Source organism: Amphibalanus amphitrite, unplaced genomic scaffold (assembly GCF_019059575.1).
Source record: "Amphibalanus amphitrite isolate SeventyFive unplaced genomic scaffold, NRLGWU_Aamphi_draft 000062F_arrow, whole genome shotgun sequence".
In the NCBI taxonomy this organism is placed as follows: Eukaryota; Metazoa; Arthropoda; class Thecostraca; order Balanomorpha; family Balanidae; genus Amphibalanus; species Amphibalanus amphitrite.
In genome coordinates this window covers 586,383-606,678 of record NW_024881558.1, presented here as the reverse complement: position 1 = coordinate 606,678, position 20,296 = coordinate 586,383, and the positions used below count along the sequence as shown (strand labels likewise).

At 52.0% G+C, this 20,296-nt stretch overlaps 1 protein-coding gene and 1 long non-coding RNA gene across 2 annotated transcripts in view; one reads left to right on the top strand and one right to left on the bottom strand.

The window, feature by feature from the left end:
• LOC122378598 (ceramide glucosyltransferase-B-like) overlaps window positions 1–16,022 on the bottom strand; it is a 68,442-nt gene extending 52,420 nt beyond the window's left edge. The window contains exon 1 of the mRNA XM_043359835.1: window positions 15,895–16,022. The gene's annotated coding sequence lies outside the window, so the exon portion shown is untranslated. The remainder of the gene's footprint in view (window positions 1–15,894) is intronic.
• On the top strand, window positions 11,900–14,684 carry LOC122378599. Its single transcript, XR_006256046.1, has 3 exons — window positions 11,900–12,225; window positions 12,758–12,980; window positions 14,265–14,684. It is a non-coding gene; the product is annotated as an uncharacterized LOC122378599 (long non-coding RNA).
• Window positions 16,023–20,296: the final 4,274 nt, after the last annotated feature.

Here is a 20,296-nt window from a genome sequence, read left to right as displayed (position 1 = left end):
GTATACCTATAATATCACACGCGCGTGACGCACGTTTTTTCCGACCACCTCCTCGCCGTCCTTATTTTCCTCCAATTTGTCTTATAACACAAAAGCGTCGTATCAGCCATAATTGGGCCACGGTGCGTGAGCAAGGCGGATCAATTTGTCGCCGGCGTCACAACGCCGCCAAAAACAACTGTCACAGTCGTCACCGTCGCCGCCGCGATAGTTATTGACGATGTTGGTGGTAACACTGGTTCTGAGCAGCCCCCAGGAGGAGGAAGGGGAGGGGTAACGTCACGCGGCCCACAGACTCACGGACGGTTAGCTGCCACGGCGACATACGCAGACCACTTAAACATTGTATCACCACAGGAAGTATCGCTGACGCACAACGAATTCGGTGGCCGGCGGGAAGGAAGTGGTGATTCCGGTGATTCAGCTCTAAACGCGCACATCAGCTGACTGATAAACCAGTGACGTCATAGTCACCGGACCGCCGACAGTCAGCAGACTGATGACGTCAGTGTGGGTCACCGATAGCATTCATCCGCGCGAGGTTTCACCTCACCCCAGCTCGTGACCCCGCGCAGTGGGTGACGCACCTTGAGTTGTGACGTCACACAGTTCTCTCGATGACGTCACACAGTTCACTCGATGACGTCACACAGGAGGCTGAGAGTGGCGACGCCGCCCGAAGGCACCAGCTCAGCGGGGGAGGTGGAGCGACGCAGCGTGAGTGACTGTACTTTCATATGAAGAAATGTATGCTATACAACGCGCGACTGTCCCTTGAATAAGGACGCGAAGTGCCGTCGCTCGAAGAACGGCGCAGTTGAAGTGGGCCGGAGCAGTGCGTAGAGGAAGGGACTCACTGACGGGACGAGACCCGGAATTAATGCCCGGTAGGAGTGTTCCGGACCGAGCTAGGTCACTCCGGTCCGGTTCGGTGGGCTGGCTCCTGGCATGCACCGCCACCACTTTTCGATAGATTATTCGATACATGATCTCCCTCCCTGCCTACCGTCCCGTTGGCGAAGAGTGAAGCCTCCCCCGTCCCGCCCCGCCCCTAAGAGTTCACCCTCCCTTCCATTATCCGCGGTAACAAAGCGACACGGTACAGCATGGACATCGAATGCTACTGTTACTACGAACAACAACTATCCTTTTCACCTGTAGGCTTTATATGTAGTACCTGATCAAATTGCGGGCCGGGAGCTCTGGTGTATGCCACAGCACTCTATTCGCGACACACAACACCGAGGTCACGCGGGGCTTGGGCTACAATACCAGTGGCATCATTCCAGTGGCAGATTACATGGTACTGAGCAGCTACACGTATCTAGCGATAATGCTGAGTGCTCGAAGGTCAAAGCGACAGCTAAAGCTTATCTGTGGGTTATCTCATGCATAGCATTAATAGCCCATAGGGCATAGATATCGTCTCAAGTGATGTGGTTATCCACAGGTCTGATTGAACGTTAAAATGTGGCGTTTTAGAGCAGACCTGGCGATAACTTTTATTTGTATCACCTGTTTTTTAGTTCTTTTTTAGTTTTACTGGTATCAAACTGAAGTCTCGTCTCGATGGAAGCGTGGAAACTAGAAAATGTGCCTGCCCAAGTGCATTCAGTTCGCCTTGCTTAGGTTACCTAGCATCACAGTCCGGGCCGTCGTCGTCTGGGACACCGTGACACAAACCGAATTCCGTGACACCGTGACACAAACCAGTGACACCGTGACACAGACCTGTGACATGACATCCGCCGTCTCCGATACAGAGATACCGTGACACGTCAATTCGCCGCCAGAAATGTAAAATGCGAGAGGATGCCAACAAAACTTGGCTCGAGAACAGAACGGGGCGTACCCCACTGAATCTAATGGTTTGACCCCAATGCCAATGCGAGCGTGACCAAGGGTTATGAATACTCTATCTGTAAAATAGACCTTTTGATTTACCGACACACTCCCAATTCAGATAAGGTTGGCTTTCTAATACAAGGTGTATGGCTAGTTAGCACAGCATAAATTCCATGAAGACGGACGCTATTTGAAGAATTTTAACCAGACCACATCTGCAGGTGACACTGCAGACTGCAGACTGCAGACTGCAGAGAGAGAGAGAGAGAGAGAGAGAGAGAGAGAGAGAGAGAGAGAGAGAGAGAGAGAGGAGAGAGAGAGAGAGAGAGAGAGAGAGAGAAAGAGAGAGAGAGAGAGAAAGAGAGAGAGAGAGAGAGAGAGAGAGAGAGAGAGAGAGAGAGAGAGAGAGAGAGAGAGAGACATGTGAAAAAGATGCATTATCGGAGCCATCGGCACACGACGCCGGCTGGACAGGCGACCGCAAGTGGACAGGTGGACAGGCAGGTGGACAGACAGGTGGACGAACAGGTGGAAAAGTGGACCTCTAAAACCTAATCAACTGAGTATCCAAAGGAGCGACTACCCTCCACAGTCACTGATTCACAGCCCCGAGTCGCTGAAGGTTGACATTCCAAATGCAGCCACCGCCATGTCGCGTCTGCAATCATCAGAAAGCTCAGTTAGCCCGAACCAGCGCATCCGGTGACTAACCCTGCAGTGACAGCGCACACTGGAATGCTGCCTGCTGCGCGGCTCCACGGAGCGGGTGAAGTCCCGTGGTGAGAGCCGCGAGAGGACCAAAACGGGTCATCGGACAGGCTGGAAGGGGTGTCGCAGAACGGCGGGTCACCCCCGGATCGGTCGAAGAGGTTGTCAGCGGAGCGACGGGTCAGCCTGAGCAATCACATTCTGTCCGCGCCGCGACACTCATCATAACCGCGAGACAGCCCCTGAGCTGATTCGACGGGTCGCGAGGCGCCGAGGGACTATATAGCTGCCGTCTGATAGCCTGTCACGTGATGTCTGATCCAGACGCTGCTCTGAGATTGGCTCGGTCACGTGGGGTCTGTGCCAGACGCCGCTGTCAGCTGAGCTCGGTCACGTGATTCAGGGGCCAGACGGCGGCATTTGCAGCGCCAGCGAGCCGTCGAGATGAACAGACAGATCATTAGCGAAAGATAATACGGGATAGCCTTGTCATCGTATGCCCCGTGGAGCCAAACAACAAACAAACGCCACATCTTTCCAAACAACCCAACAAAAGTTTGGTAAGAATAGAGCGGGCACAGCTCGGCCAACAAAAGTCGGAACATCGTGATCGAAGTAGCTAAATTACAAGCCAGGCGGCGGGCACAATCAACTTCCCGCCTGTGACTGAGGTATCGACACCTTCACGGCAGCGGCGTTCGATGAGGGACCGTCGGCCGATCGTGCAGTCTGCGAGTGCTGCCCGGCCGACCGTGCAGACCTTTTCAGCGACGGGCTGGAGACTGCACAGGCTGGAGACGCGGCTCGGTGAGGAGAGCGACCATGGACAGCGGGACAACGGGCGCCGGCCACCTTTTAGTAGACGGAGAGAGAGGAGGGGTGCAGATTTAGAACGGCATGATAGCCTCGACTTGCTTGACTGACTCGATTTGCTCGACTAAAATTACCAGCAAGTCAGGGTTTTTTGCATATAACCGCACTATTTTCTGCTTCAACATCGAAATTGCAGAGCGCAGTAACACGTGTTCACTGTTCAGCCCATGATCACAAATCAAGTTTTTTGCATCCAGAGTTTTCCACGCCAGAAATGCACGATGATCAGTAACAGGGTCTGCGATTGTCAATGGTTCTTGACCCCTCCCCCTTACGGTATGCACCTCACGGCCAATGTCAGTGTATACCTATTACCTATAGGACAGTTTTTTTGTGGTCCCACGCGACGCATTGACTAAAGGTTCGCATCCCTCTATACACAATTCAATCGTTCATCCACGGGTCAGCAGTGGTGTGTATGGAGGGGACGGTCATGGCGGCACATTGACCATTGGTTCGCACCGTTCTATACACCACTCGTCCAGCACTGGTCCGCGGCAGTGTGTGTATACAGAGGGGGCTGGCCGGTGCCAGGTAACAGTACCGGCTCCAGTACAACAAACACGGTCCGAACACCGCGGTGACGAGCGCACACCACACGGACGACGCGCATAAAAACACGGTCGATCTGTCCGCCCGGCGCAACCACGGTAATGCCATACAATGAAATAGCATTACCTTCAGTGTCCAGTGTCGCGAGACCTTTAGAATCACTGACACTGAAACAAATGAACGAATGGTATATACCCGGACGGCTATTTATTCGTTTGCTGTATAAGTTTGCATATTCGTTTGCAGACGGCTCAATGGATTTGGGTAATAAATGGGAGTCGGATCGGGTGCCATCGAGCCATCGTCCGAGGGCGTATAGGAGGAAAAATAAAGGGCATCAGACACAAATCCGGCTATGCAATTACACGGCGAATATGCGATTGCTCGAAAGTAATGGTAGGAATGGTTTAGGAGCGAAAGTCAGTCTTACTAGCAAATAAGTCACGGTCTGTCTCACCGTCTAACATAGGTTCCTAAGCCTGCGGTCTATGAATCGACCGTGGCAAGAAGAGCTGATGGCCTCCCTCATCCCTGGCAACAGCAACTGTGTGATTCTCTACATTCCCCATCTTTTTGAATCATATATAGCGAAAGCGAAGTGAATAAACATTGGATATGATAGCTCTGGCATGAGGCTCACCCAGCAAGCTCACAAAAAAAGTATTTTGCTGCTTACGTGCAGCTTTAAATAATGCAATACGCTTGCAGAAACTCCGAAACCTGGATGGCTCCCAGCGTCTTACTTGATTTGTGCATGCAACATTGGAGCAGAGACGGACAGTTGTCCACCGCAGCGCGGCGGTCATCTGAATATGATTTCAGCTTGCACAACGACGGCCAATGGTCATCTGCCACTGCTAGACTCCTCTCGTTCTCTACCGAGAGACTGCAGACGGGTCGACCGTCTCATCCGCTCTCTACCTCGCTCTCTCACTCTGCCTGAAGAATGCAGACGGGTCGACTGTTTCCTCAACACTACCTCTCGAAACACTCTGCCAGAGAATTGCAGACAGTCCAATCGTTTCCTCCGACCTCCATATCGCTCCCTCGCTCTCCCTTGAAACTGCAGAGTGCAGTCTAGTCCGCCCATCCCCCCTCTATCTCTTTCTCCCGCTCTGTCTGACCACTGCAGACGGGGCTCTCAAGACAGTGCACCTACCGGCGGCACCGCGCCTCTCCCCCATGCCGCCGCGCCTCGCGTGCCGGCGCCGCTACGCGAAATACCTCCTCGCTGCCGGCCGTCGGTAGTGCGATGTGGGTGGGGTCGGGGCTGAGAGAACGAGGCCGACGCTCGGCGGGCGGTGCGCTTTCTCGTCACCCCTTACCTCAGCACCAACAGCAGACACCTGGCAGAGCGGACTGGGAGCGGTATACGGGCGCGCTGCCGGCGATGTGGAGCAGCGCGACTGTGACTCGCCGGACCGCGAACGCGATCTGCCGGCCCCAGCCCACGTGCCGACCGCTGGCAGTCTCTGCTGCACACAGGATGCCCGGGGCGATGGTTGCCATGGATTGCAGAAGTGCTGCAGCCGGCGGAAGTGCGGAAACATGAGTCAGCCCGGCCGGCGATGTCCCGTTCCGGCACAGGCGCACTGTTGGGAATGTCGGGAGAGCAGCGCGACTATAAACACCGCTCCGAAAATCGAAAAACAAAACAAAAGATGCGCCGGTCGCTGGCCGGAACACACACAGGATATCCGGGGCGATTGTTGCCATGGTTTGCAGAGATGCTGCAACCGGCGGAAGGGCGAGGGCGGAAGATAATGCGGCCATTGTGTGCCACAAATAGAAAATTTTGATGCAAAGCGAAATCCATGAGTCGGGATGAATTAGTCATCCCTTGATTCTTTTTTTTTTCTTTTCTTTTAGCATGTATGTAATTGTTCACTCTTTTGTACAAATGCTTACGCCTACATAATAAAATTAATAAATCATACGGCGCTGGCAATATTTTCACAAGACAAAGCAAACCAGAAGTAATAATTTCATGTTTATTTTTACACTTTTTAGTGATTTTGCTTGAATTTTCACTACACGGCCGACGCCCCAGCAAATAAATGTAGAAAAATGCCAGTCCCAGTCTCCAGGCACAATCCGAGGCACATGACTAATTTTTTTCCGGTGACTTCAGAGTTTCGTTACGGCATGCCGGAAAGTGTCCGATTTTCTACTTTTATACCTTGCATCCCTCTGAGAGGCACACAGGGCTTTGGATGGGTGTGATATAAACCAGCCAGACCGACGGGACGAGCCATTCCAGACCGTCCCAACCCTGCACTCGGTCACCGCATGGGTCGGGTCACGGTGAAGGTGCCCTCATAAGTTGCAGTGCCAGACACCCGGTCGTGAACGGTCTTCATCCGATAGGCCGCTGTGTCCCGTGAATCACTGCTAGCAGACAGCTGTGTGACATCGCACGGACAGTTAATTTACTGTCTCGCCGTCTGCGGGTTCAACATCGCCATCTCAGGAGTCAGGGTCACAGTATCATTACCTGGCCGTTTGGCAATTCAACCGTCCGTCTCCTCCAGCCCCCCCCCCCGTCTCACTGCTCCTCCTCCCCCCTCCACTCCACTTCGACAGCCACCCCATTCGGCGTCCCCCGACGTCCCTATCGCGGTCCGACAGAGGCGTCGGCTGCCGGCGCGCCAGAGCCATTCATAACCGGCGGCGGCGGCGGCAGCGGTCCAACCGTCGTCGGCGGCGGTGGAACCCCTCCCCGGCGGTGGAACCCCTCCCCGGCGGTGGAACCCCTCCCCGGCGGCGGCGGGATTCCAGCCACATCCGGTACCGGAGCGGTTCACACATGCGTGTCGAGTCTGCGGTCGGCGCCGGCGCAGACGCCGCGTCCTCAGCCGGCGGCGGGCGATGGGAGCTGGGGTGGTGGCTCTTAGGTTAGGAGACATGGGAAACGGACAGTGGTGGTGGCCATTGGGAGACATGATAATCGCTCTGCTCCTGGGGCCTGTAAAGAGACATGAGAACAGCCAGTGGTGGCTATTTGGGAGACATGGGAAGCGGGCAGCGACACCGCCTAGCGCCCACCGTGAGAGGGACGCCGATAAGGGTCACGAGCACGACATCATGCTGACAACTTTGTGGAGGTCGAGGCCCAGAGGAGAGGTGAGCCGGCGGCAGTTCCACTCACGACGCTACCAGGCGACGTCCTGGGCCACGCCCATAGACGATACCACCGGATTCTGTTGTCATGTTAAAGACGATAAACGGTCTTGACAATGGACAGAGGGCGGCCGATAGCCGTTCGACACATCCGCTAGACGACCCACGCGGTAAAGTTGACGACCCAAACGGTATAGGTAAAAATGAATAGAAACATCGAGGAGTACCGAAAAATAAGCGGTTCGGTAATTTAGGACGGCACAGTCACAGTCTGCCTCGCGAGCCTGCCGAGGACAGCAGGCTCGGAGGTCGCAGAAGCAAGTCTACAAATATAATGCATACAGGCGTGCTAAAGTGCATACAGGCTCGATGGATGGCGGAGGTCAACAATATGGCCATTTTTCAACAGCGTGCCATTGTGTTGGGCTGCGCTAAGCTACCGTCTGGAGGCTCGAGTGGCAAGTCGTGGAGAGAATTCGGCAGTCGCCGGCCCGCTCACAGAAATGCCACTATCCCCCGTCCCCCAGCCGGCAGCCAGTCTGCTCGAACTTATCAGAGGGCTCTAGCTATTCGAACGCACATATAGCGACCTATCGGCTCGATGAATCACCAAAAAGCACGATCAAAAATAGCCCATCTGACGATGCACCAATTGAAAACTGTCAAGCACACATGAAATGCTCGAAGAACTTGGCTGATAGAGCTGGCACTGCGATAGGTTTGAACTACCAAACGCTGTGTATGTGACTGTGAGTGCATACATGACGCGTGACACACCCGACCGCTATACGCCGGTGGAGGACAAATCGCCAATCTTATCAGAATCAACACGGCCCAGCCACGATAGCGCCCGATACAAACCGGCGAGCAGGCCGTGGACAGCCTTCACACATACCTACATCGGGTGCCAAACCAGGCTATCGGTCAACAGTAACCAGCTTAGCACATCTTACGGCACTGGTAAATACCCTTAACCCTCGCCCGTAAACGGCGATCTGCCACCTTCGCCCATGCAGGGGGGGGGGGTTGGTGCGACCCCCCCTTGGCGTTTGAAAACGGAGCGTCGTAGAGCTTAGCGGAAAAGACCAACGGATTGCTCTCGCCGAGATCTCGCGATTGGTGGTATATTTTTTGGTCCTAGGTCAACATTTGACCTACTTTTGACAGGTCAAAGGTCAAATTTTCGGAAAAATAGACTTTTTCAAATTTTGCGCGGCGATTGCGGCAAAACGGTGGGAGATATCGACTTGAAACCTTCACTATCGTGTTCCTTGATCAATTCTCTATCGTTTGGTATGTATTTCGTTTCCCTAGCTCTAAAAATGGCGCGTTGGGAGCGCCGGAAGTCGGCAAGGTCACAGTCGGCGGCAGAAATTCGAAAAATCAAAATTTAAATTTTTGAAATCTGATTGTATTTTTGGATTTGGGATGTCCATTTGCTCCCTATAGAAGCTAATATTGCTGCATATTCCCATTGAGGTGACAAGAATTAGCAAAATAGTGGTTCGGGCGCTTTTCAAAAATAGTACCGGACGCTGTTCCTCTTGTGACGTCATAGCTCCGCGACCTGACCTGACCCGGTCAAGTTTCTTATACCATATGATAGCCAATACTTGCCCCAACATGCATGGGAAGTTTCATCACGATCCATCAACCGATGTCCGTACCACCGGCAGGAAACCTCGGGCGTTGGCACTCAGTTTGTGAAAATCCGGCCGGAGGCTGTTCCCTTTGTGACGTCATAACTCCGTGACCTGACATGACCCGGTCAAATTTTTTTTATCAAAAGATGCGCAAGATTTGCCCCATAAGGTACCCAAAATTTGGCGGCGCTGCGCGCCGCCGTTTTTGCACTATTTCCGAAAAACCTCAGGGGGGGTTGCACCAACCCCCCCCCCCTACATGGGCGAGGGTTAAGTGTAGATGGTGCAGTGATGAGGAATGGCTTTTCAGGATTAGGTAAAAAGGTTAGAAGTGGATCCTGGAGACTCCAAATTCCAAAAGGAGATATTTTCGTATGCCGCTAATCGGTGGCGTTGAATTTTTTAGCCGCGTGCAATCGAGGCGACCTATTTTAGGGCGACAGGGGCGGTTATTTATGTGCGGAAGAACAATCTACCGTGCTAAAAGGGCTGTATGTTTATGCATTTTCCGCAGCACCGTACGAATCCCTGCTGTCCGAGGCACGCCTGAGTAGCTCCGGGACAAAAAGTGACCTCGCTGGCCGAACGACATAACTTCCAGCTGAGCAAAACATGTTCCGCAATCCGCGCAGTCACGTGGGAGCCGCACCCGCCGCACCAGCCCCCAGCAGAAAGGGGACTCTCGCGGAAGGGGAGCGACGACGGCTGCACACAGCGTCTTCTATACCAGGAGACGACGCCGTCTGCGACAGCCCGCCATATACAGCGTCGGCGGAACCGGAACCGAACTCGCGCGGAAGGAAGCTCGCCAGTCGCCACTCCCGCGGGTGAGGAAGTGCGCCGCCCCGGCGAGCCCCAGACACGGGAAATGGACGTCGGCGCTGACCCGGTCTCCACGGCTGTCGAGCGCGGAAGGAGGTGGCTCGATAGTCCCACGTCAAACGGCCCGACAGACGGCGGCGGGCTGATCATATGTCGCCGCAGCCCGACCGCCGGCAGATGCGCCGGTGACCGTCGTGAGGTTTTATCCAGCGGCATTGGGCACAAACCACGCGCTGGCCACCGCGGCGTTCCCAGACACGGCCGAACGAGGCCGGCCGACTGGGCGAGGAAAGTTGGCCACCCAGCCGCCGCCGCCACCGCGGCCATCGCGGAAACCCGGCCCCTTTGCCAGTCACGAGCCATGTGGAAGCAGGCACCATCCAAATTTGGCAAAACGAGGCGGTACATCGCACGCAAGACGACATTCCATAGATCCAGTGCACCCGGAAACTCACCAGCCGTCGGCACACACCGGTGATAGGGGAGGAAGGATCGATGTTGTGCATTGATCACGCAATCGATGGGGCCGTAAAACGTCCGGCTTCCCGATCCAGCTCGATCATAATGTAAGGCCAGAGGAGCGGGACGGATTGGAGGGTTGAATTATAAAGTGACTCCCGTGACAGAGGCACTTCGACGCCATCCCAGCGCCGCCGTTCGATGTTTGGCCCGAGATTTCTGACCGAGTTGGCCGGTATGCCCAACAGGCTACCTCCCGAGCCAACGGGGTCACACATTTCTGAGCTAGCCACCGCCCACAGTGAAGTTAGACTGTTAGGGATTCCATTCCACAGCATGTCAAATTACATTGGAGAACTTCAAAGTCAGAACAAGTAAATGGCAACCGACAGCCTGTCACAAGCGGAAACTCTAGCCTGGTCTCCAGACTGCGATCGACTTTGATTTGAAGTTCGCCGTGAAACAAATTTTCGGCAGGCATATGAGTGGGACAACTTATCAGATCTCAAATCAAATCACCTCGCCGCACCTGTACCAACCAAATTCCATCCCCATCTAACCGCTCGGTAACCGTTCACGGTTGGGAATCACCAAGGCCGCGGTCGGGTGCGGGCAGCGCAATGGGGACGCTCCGCTCCACAGACCCTTCGTTCGGGAATGTTCCCATGCTGATGCCGGCCGGCGCCCCAGCCCGCGTGGTTCACCGTCAACCCGCGCAGTGAGCCACCCTCAACGCCAAAACGGAGCGTGAACAGCCCGCGTCGCGACCCGACGCGGCACGGCCCCCCGATCGAGTGAAAATCAATATCGACGGCGGAGCGGTCGGCGCGGTCGGCTCGCCCTCGCCGGTCGGGAGAGCCGCCGGTCGGCCGGCCGGCCGGCGTGCGGCGCGGTCGGCGAGGGCGTTGGCTGCTCGACCGGCGCGGCGCCGGCCCGGGGGGCGGTGGCGCACGCCAGAGGCACCTGGAAACGGCCATGGAGGAAAGGCGGCGGCCCGTCCGCGTCGTCACGTCTGACGTCGGCGATCTCAGCCATCACAGTTGGGCAAACTACGGGGAGGTAATCACGAACTTGATTAATCAAGTTCATGATTATGACGTCATGAAAATGGGGCGTGGCATGACCATATAAGGAGTTGTAATCAAGATTTTGATTACTTTTCGTGCACCGAACTATTCAAGTGTTTCGTTTCGATTGTTATAATGTCCATATCGACACGATTTTTTACCTGGGCCCTGTTCATGAACCCTGCGGCCGCTGCGGCCGGCCGCAGGCTCTAAGCTCCGCCCATTTTTGAAACGTCATCATCCACTCGACCGCAATCAGCGTTCCATGAACACGTCTGCTGCCGAAATAGTTTCCGATAATTGCGCGCTTGAGACGATTACTAATCAATAGTTTCCACGCGCTTCTTTTATCTGTGTATTCCATTCCTGTGATGAAAAGGGCGTTTCTCAAGGCCGTCTGGTGTTTCTGTATTTTTGTAAGTGGGTCACATAAATGATTTGGTATTGTTTTCATTAAATCGTAGCACAAATAACTTAAGTCTAAAATTAAATCTCATATTAAAGCATTAATCTAATTTCTAGGTATCATGGCATGCAACACCGGACGGAATGAATTTGTTTGTAACATCGTCTCCATGGCAACACAGCCTACACTTTGACTTCAGTGCGCCAAGTTCAGTGCAATTACTTTCTTGCGGCTCGGCGGTCGCTGGATTGCGGCCGCAGAGATCGCAGCGGCCGCAGCAAGGTGACGTCATACATTCGTCATACTACATGAGCCCCGCCCCTTTTTGTGACGTAACAACCCGGCTGGCCGCAGCGACCGCAGCGGCCGCAGCGGCCGCCGGGGTTCATGAACAGGGCCCAGGTGAAACGCAATATTCTATTCTCCCGAAATGATATGGACCGGTAGCAGTGGGATATGTACTTTAGCTCATATGGCGAAAGATAAACTGCTAGCCTAACTTTTTCAGAAAAGTGATATTTTTTAAAGCCCTTTTTAGGCGGATATTATTCTTTTATCCACATTTTTACGTTTCTAATTTAAAAATAAATAATTGGACATTCATTTTACACACGTCTTAAATTGGTCGTAATAAACATTTCTTCCAAAAGGCACCGTCGCCTGTTAGCACGCCGCCATTTGTCGTGTTGTCGGTGTGTGGGTGAGGCCGGAAATTAGCGCCGAATTATTGGTAATTTGGTTCTTATAGGTAAAATTAGCATTTTTTCAATAATTTAGATCATGTTTGTAAATTTGAATAGCCTCAACGTTCATGTGCGTCGGTATAAATGTTGAAATATCGCGATAGAATTTATGATGATTTTGTAGGCTATCATGGCGCATGCTTTCCGCGGTATAATATTTTAATTATTTACAAAGTGTATTGCTATTTACATGGTTATAGTTTATCTTAAAGTAAATAATAGGCATAGTTTGTTGTTTGGGGCAATTGTTGATTAGAGAGGCACATTTAACTGCCCACAGTAGCTAGAAATGTTGTGGCCTGGCAGGTTGTGCAGAAGTTTGTAGTGTGGCCATATCATTTATTCTTGTCCATTGTCTGTGCAAGCAGGGACCAATAGGATATATCTTTTAGTTTTTAATGAAAAGTTAAATTTGGGCTTATGCTAGGTTATTCGTACTTGCATTTTAAGTGGCTTTGTCATGGATTCATAGAACAATAATAGAAAGTGGTGACTGCAAATGTGTCTGTTTTTCCACAGCTCATCAAAGCACCACCTCCTCGCTGTAGCAGTGGGCGTCACCACAGTATTGTTCAGGAAGCTCGTGATAATGGTACCTATGGTTCTACGTTGAGGAACGCTCAATCAAAAAATGATATGATGAACTTCTTTGGAATTAAGCGGACTAAGTACAGCTACATTTGTATTATGTGCATCGCTCATGCAAGATAGCAGGCCAGGATGCAGGGACACACAGTTGCAGGTATGTATGAATTGTTTTTGCACTAGATGGTTGAAGTGTTTTGTTTTGTCGCTGGTGTGTCACGCTCAGTTTTGTGCATCACGTTCAGACACTACAGTGGTCCAGTCCAGTGTACATTTTGCACACTCAAGCTGGGCATGCTGAAAATAATTCGCTGGAGCTCCTTCAGTGTGATCTCATGAAGTTGCCTGGCACAACTTTGGAACTTTGCGAGCTCACATGACTCATCCCCAGTTTTGTCCTGACACAGCCCAATCTAATCCTTTTTCAAGATACAGGCATTGTCTAATGTTTTCAAAACAATTCATTCTAATCTAAATGCAGAAACTTCTTCACTAATGCATGTGTAATTTGTACCTACATTTTCCAGACTGCTGAGTCTGAGGCATTGTACATTATTTTCACATCATGTGCCGAAATGTAGTACCTATCAGTGCCCTGCGCCAACTCATCAGGTCCATGTCTTGTCTTGTTCGCCTTGTTACATCCGCCTACCTCTCCTCCATCATTTCTTCCTTCCATCTTTCCTTGCTTCCTTCCTCACTCACTCCCCTCTCCTCTCCTCTCCTCTCCTCTCCTCTCCTCTCCTCTCTCCCCTCCCCTCCCCTCCCCTCCCTCCCTCCCTCCCTCTCTCTTTCTCTTTCTCTTTCTCTTTCTCTTTCTCTCTCTCTCTCTCTCTCTCTCTCTCTCTCTCTCTCTCTCTCTCTCCTTTACTCTTTCCCTCCTCTCCTATTCTTTCTCCTCCATTTTCTCCCACAAAATGTTAAGTGTACCTATAATTTGGTTATTAAAGGGACCCTCCCACCTTCAAAAAAGTTTATGAATTGGCATGAAAGTGATGTCGCTCGGTTCAGAAAGAGCGAAAACGAATATCTACCAAATTTCACCGAAAAAATATTCACCGGTTTTCAAGATATTAGACTTTTACTTTTGTTTACTTTTTTGGGATCTCCGCTGTTTCTAGCGACTTTATTTTAGAAGTGCGGCGTTTGCGGCAGATGTTGCGCGCAAATAGCATATACCACCGCGTGCTACAAAACGTTTTAGTCAAACATTTAAAAATCGTTAGATATTTGCGCTGACGTCACACATTCAGAGGGGTATTCCTAAGCATTAGCCCCTCTGAATCAAAATGCTGCAATTTTGAAATTCAATATTTCCGATTTAAGGCATTTCTCGATGTTGTGAGTGCCGAAACCGGTAATTGTGAGCCAGGGACCCCATTTTGGCTATCTCAACTCAAATCTAATGTTAAGGTGGGAGGGTCCCTTTAACATTTTGCAGGGGATGAGCTGGAGAACCTGCAGCGCATTCTCCAAGAGACGACGGAAGCCAACGGAGGCCCGCAAAACTTTCCATCCCATAATCGTGAATGGAGAGCTGGGCGGGGAAGACGCGGTATTCGTCGAGGTCCAGGAGGTGGTATCGGCGCCACCAGACCAAGCATTCCTGCTGTGGCAGGCCGCCTTTTGGATTTTTAACATCAAAACTCCTAAAAACATGGTCAATCTGAATTGGTTTCTGAGAACCAAAGTGTTTGGTGGGGTGAAGGCCGATGTGCCGCCATCAGCGGCGGCTATTGCGACCGTGAAGCAAGTGGAGTGAGATCCCCGTAGAGCATGCCGCTGCGGGGTGTCGGAAGCGTTTGCCAATTCTTTGAGCCTTCCACCGGCAGGACTATAAATACACATTTCTTGAAATATATCTTTGATCTGTGCTTGGTTACACGGGCTCTGGGTTGTGACGCTATTTGTCCAATATATGTGGTCGACGGTCGTATGCAGATTATCATTTGAGCTGACTTATGGTCAGGCCGCTTATCGCGGACAGCGGTGTTCTTGCTCGGGGTGGTCTTTTTTCAGCTCCGTGTTCGGCAATGTAAGCGAGCAAGCGCGAGAAGAGGCGTGCTCGTGCACAAGTTCACATGTGTGTGCCACATCCCCAACTCGTCTAAAGCTTACAGCTATTGAGTCTCTAGCCACCCACCAAAATTGAAAAACAATCGGTGACGCCGTTCCGGAGATACAGAAATAAGGTGCGCGTGTGCAAATATATCCTATCCCCGATTCGTCCAAAGCTTATAGCTAATCCGCTTCCAGCCACACACAAAATTTGAAGAGGCTCGGTCAAGTCATTCATGAGAAACATTAACTGCAACATAAATTCCATCCCACCAAAACTGATTGATTTTGTCTATTATATACACCATTATCATTGTATCTTTTAATTAGCTGCATTGTTCAACGCTCGCCAGTAGCACGATCAGCGCGATCAAAATCGTGATTAGCCAGCTGAATGCGAAATCAAGATCATGATTAGCCAGCTGGCTGCGTAATCAAGAAGTTGATCATCGGACTCCCGGGACGACGCCTCGTAATCAAGTTGTTGATTACGTTTTGGTTGCAATCTACCGCCTCACGATTTTCAACTTGAATCATTCAAAGATTACACTTGTAGAGTGACTTCTTCTCTATCGGTCTTAAAATTTTCGTGCATCTCCGTAGACCCTGAATCGAGATTCGGCCGTTTTCGTGACGGGCTGCAAACATGACCAAATATGGGCATAAAATAATCATGAACTTGATTAATCAAGTTCTTGATTACCTCCCCGTAGTTTGCCCAACTGATCATGGCCGCTGGTGGTTTCTAGCCTGCAAGCATTCCCAAAAACTGATCGCGCTACACCACCTGAACTTTAATCACTGGTAGCCAAAGATTATGTTTGGCACACTGTCGATTCAGCTGTGGTGAGCCCGGCGCCTTCTTACTGTGCGGCACCCCAGCCGGCGACAGTTTGAACTCAGGTGGCGCGGGCCGGTAATCGGTGTGAAGGCGAACCGTTGCGAGTTGGGACCGCCCGCTGAGAACCCCTCTGCCAGCCGGCCACAGTCGACTATCAGACCGCAGAACTAACCTGTTCGGCGCTGTCCGGCTGCTGGAGCTCCTCAGTCGCTCTCCGGACGGCAGCTGCGGGTCCGCAGCGCAGCACCACGCCGCGGAACCTCCAAACCTCACGGACGACGGGCGACTGCGCCCCCTGACTGCGCCGGCCGGTGTCGCGCTCTCGCCCTCTCGCCGGCCGGCGGCTCTGCCTGCGCGCGCGCACACACCAGCGCCCCTAGCGGCCGCCGGCCGGAAAAGGCGGGCGGCCTTGGCTGCTGGGGTGCCGAGTGCAGCTGTACTCGGCGGAGCCGCACCTTTACCGTAGGGGCCGAAAGGGGTGGGCGATGCTTGGATGCTTGGTCGGATGTCTCACTGGCGGATCCAGGCTTGCGTTTTGGGGGGGGGGGCCAACTCATGCAGGAGCCAAACCTAGGGTACCCCCAAATCCTGTTTTCTCATCGGATTTAGGCCACTTATTTTTCGTCACAGCCCTGACACTATGATTTTTTTAAACTAAAAAGAAAAATATATACATGATAGCCCACCCGACCCATGCCTTTATATTACTTTGTAAACACTTACCATTGCTTTTGTCGACCAGTTAACCCGCTTCGAGTCAGTGCTTGGGTCCCTTTGCGGGCCGGGAGGTGGTAAAACACCCCCTGTCTAACTCGGCTCCTGGGCCACGCACTGATTGAACTATGTTTCATTATCGTTTGGGGGAGGGGGCAAACGGGCCACTTTAGGCCTCTGGGAAGGGGGCATGGCCCTAAATGCCCCCTCCCTGGATCCGCCAGTGTAAGAGACCATTGGAGCTGCAGTTGGGTACCTCAGACGTCAGGGTACGCCCTCAGATGCACCTATAGGACTCGCGTGGAGACCTCTTATGCTATAGTGGACTGAAAGGACCCAAAGGAGCCCGTCTAGGGCTCCCGGAGATAGACGTGGGCCCTCAGGAGCCCGCCAGAGCCCCCAATGAGGGATAAGTGAGGGATATCAAGTGCCTGCAATTGCATATTGCATAAGCCATAACGCCTTTACAAATCAATATATTATGTGGGCAGATCCAAGGGGGGCCACATGGGGGGGTCATGACCCCCCTTGGTACCCGGGGGCACCACAGGCCTGTCAGGGGCACCACCGGCCTAGCAGGGGCACCACCAGCCCGCCAGGGGCACTACAGGCCTAGCAAGGGCACCACAGGCCTGTGAGGGGCCCCACAGGCTTGTCAGGGGCACCCCAGGTCTGTCAGGGACACCAGAGACCTGCCAGGGACACCACCGGACTCGCAGGGGCACTATGGGCCTGTCAGGGGCACCAGAGACCTAGCAGGGGTACCACAGGCCTTGCAGGGGCACCACCGGCCTTGCAGGGGCACCTTGGGCCTGTCAGGGGCACCACAGTCCTGTCAGGGCCCAGGGGCACCAGCGGCCTAGCAGGGGCACCACAGGCCTGCCAGGGGCACCACCGGTCTAGCAGGGGCACCATGGGCCTGTCAGGGGCCCCACCGGCCTCGCAGGGGCACCACCGGCCTCGCAGGCATCACGGCATCACGCAGGGGCACCTTGGGCCTGTCGGGGGCATCACAAGCCTGTTGGGGGCACTTTGGGCTTGTCAGGGGCACCACAGTCCTGTCAGGTCCCAGGGGCATCAGCAGCCTAGCAGGGGCACCCTAGGCCCGTCAGAGGCACCACAGGCCTGCCAGGGTCCAGGGGCACCACAGGCCTAGCAAGGGCACCACGGGCCTGTCAGGGGCACCTCAGGCTCCTGTGCCCCCCCCCCCCCCTAGATCCGCCAGTGATGCCACACCACGCGAAACACCGCCAACTGCCAGCTGCCGCGCCATAAACACGTGCCAACAACAGTCTTTTTTTGAAGGTCGACTCCGCTCGCGCAACTTTTGACTGACCCTCACTGCTACCATATTGCTTCCATATTATGCTGTGGAAAGCTTTTCTTCACCAAGTGGCTAAAAACCTCCATCAAGGTATATTTTCTTAGCAATTTTTCTGACGTTTTGGGGGGGGCCAAACAGGCCACTTTAGGCCTTTGGGGGGGGCCATGGCCCTAAATGCCCCCCCCCCCCTGGATCCGCCAGTGGGATGTCTCACTGGCAGGTCTCACCGGTCGGCACGGGACGAGAACGGCAAATGGCATCATTAAATTCAGGATGTAAATTATGCTTAGAAAAGTATTGTCCGAAAAAATCAATTTTTTAGACGGTCTCATGCCGGCCATTTTTCAAACGGTTCTTAGACTTCCTCATTATTGGAACAGAATGAAGAAGAGGATGCACTATATAGGCATCATTAGAATTCCCAAACGCATTCGTAATTCTTATTTCTTAGGTATGCTAAAGGCAGTCCTACTTTTCATAAAGTTTAAATCGTAGCGAGACATTAAACAGTGTTTCACCAACAGACAATCATTAAAGGGACCCTCCCACCTTCAAAAAAGTTAATGAATTGGCATGAAAGTGATGTCGCTCGGTTCAGAAAGGGCAAAAACGAATATCTACCAAATTTCATCGAAAAATGTTCACCGGTTTTCAAGATATTAGACTTTTACTTTTGTTTACTTTTTGGGATATCCGCTGTTCCTAGCGACTTTATTTGAAAATGCGGCATTTGTTGCGCGCAAAGCAGCATATACCACCGCGTGCTACAAAACGTTTTAGTCAAACATTTAAAAATCGTTAGATATCTGCGCTGACGTCACACATTCAGAGGGGTATTCCTATGCATTAGCCCCTCTGAATCAAAATTCGCAAGCCGTCAAGCAAGCAATCAGCTGCAATTTTGAAATTCAATATTTCCGATTTAAGGCATTTCTCGATGTTGTGAGTGCCGAAACCGGTAATTGTGAGCCAGGGACCCCATTTTGGCTATCTCAACTCAAATCTAATGTTAAGGTGGGAGGGTCCCTTTAATAATTTCTTCTCGTAACTTCGTAAAAACGCAACAACTTTCGTAAGATGTAGCGATGTTAATGTTGACTTCTTTCTCGATTAAATTATATCTTGCTTAAACTTTGTCTTTGAACAGTCTGAATGCCAACATCACCTAGCTTGATCAAATTTTACATAAATGAAAATAAACGTTTATCCCTTCGATCGCGAATCTGGATCAGCGTAGGAACGGCTGGAACATTGTGGGTGCATGGGTGCAGAAATCCAGCCATGGCCGGTGAAGCGGGGGGGGGGGGGTTGGGAGCGACACCCGAGCGAAGGCTCGTTACGAGCTTTGAAGGGGTGTGGTGGCAAAATGTGGACCCGAGGACCCGGTCCAAAGAACCAGTCTGGGCCCGGGTCCAGACCGGTTCCTGGAAATTTTCTGACGGGCCCAACCGGGTCCTACCATAAACTATACATCTTGCACACTACACATTATTACAAAATATGAAGTGAATGTTTCTTTGCACACAGTAGCTCATGAGTATTCCCAGTGGGAAATAGGCTGTTTTGCATGATGCAACTATGATTCCTACAAGTAGTTTGTATTAATTGACATTTGGGAAACGGGTCCAACTGGTTCCGTTTCCAACTAAGACTGGTTCCGACTGGTTCCAGAAATGTCCAGCCGCGGGTCTGGTTCGAGTCTAGTTCCCAAAATTTTCATCTTTTACCACCTCTAGTGTACAGGGTGTCTCAAAAGTTCGTTTACACATTTCCCATGTCAATAAAGCATATAAGAACCGGCCAAAAATATAAGGTTTTGGTGTCCGTGTGTACACTAGACAAATATGCATGCTTTGACAACTGATTCGGAAGGTTGGAAACCAAACCCTTTGCTGTATCTCCAAAAATATTTGCCCATACCGATTTTCGTCACTCCGTCAGCTGCCGGAGGCTGATAAAAGGTTACCAGTTTTCAAGCTCTTGTAGGGGAATCCCCTGCAGTTTCTGCGTCGGATTTAGGTTTGACGAGCTCCCCGGCAACATCCGCTTCTCCCTGAAAGCCGACAGCTTTCATCGACATCATCCGTGAGTATTTTGTAGGTCTTCTCTGGCGCTAACTCCTTCATGAATGACTGGCGCCGACTTCCCAAGCACCATTTTCCTTTTCAAAACAACCCCATTCCTGAACAAATGGGAAGTGCCAGGGGCAAATTTTTCGCAGCATATCGTAGCAGAATGTGTCGGCCATCTGTTTCTTAGACACATTTTGCAAATTTTGCAAATCCCGAACGCTCGTCATTCCCAATGCCAAGACCTTCGCTGGGTTCCGGAGTGTTTTCCTCAGGAGAGGTTCTGCTTTGTAAACGGCCAAAACCTGTCCATCGTGCGGTTTTGTCCGGATTTTGTGTGTAAAAGAAAGCTATTTGCTCCAGATCTGCCTCTTGAAACTTCGTTAGATAAAACTTTACATTGACACTTTTGGAGGGTCATTTGTCCTCGGCATTGACGATTTTCGCATTATTTCCCTCAAAATTTA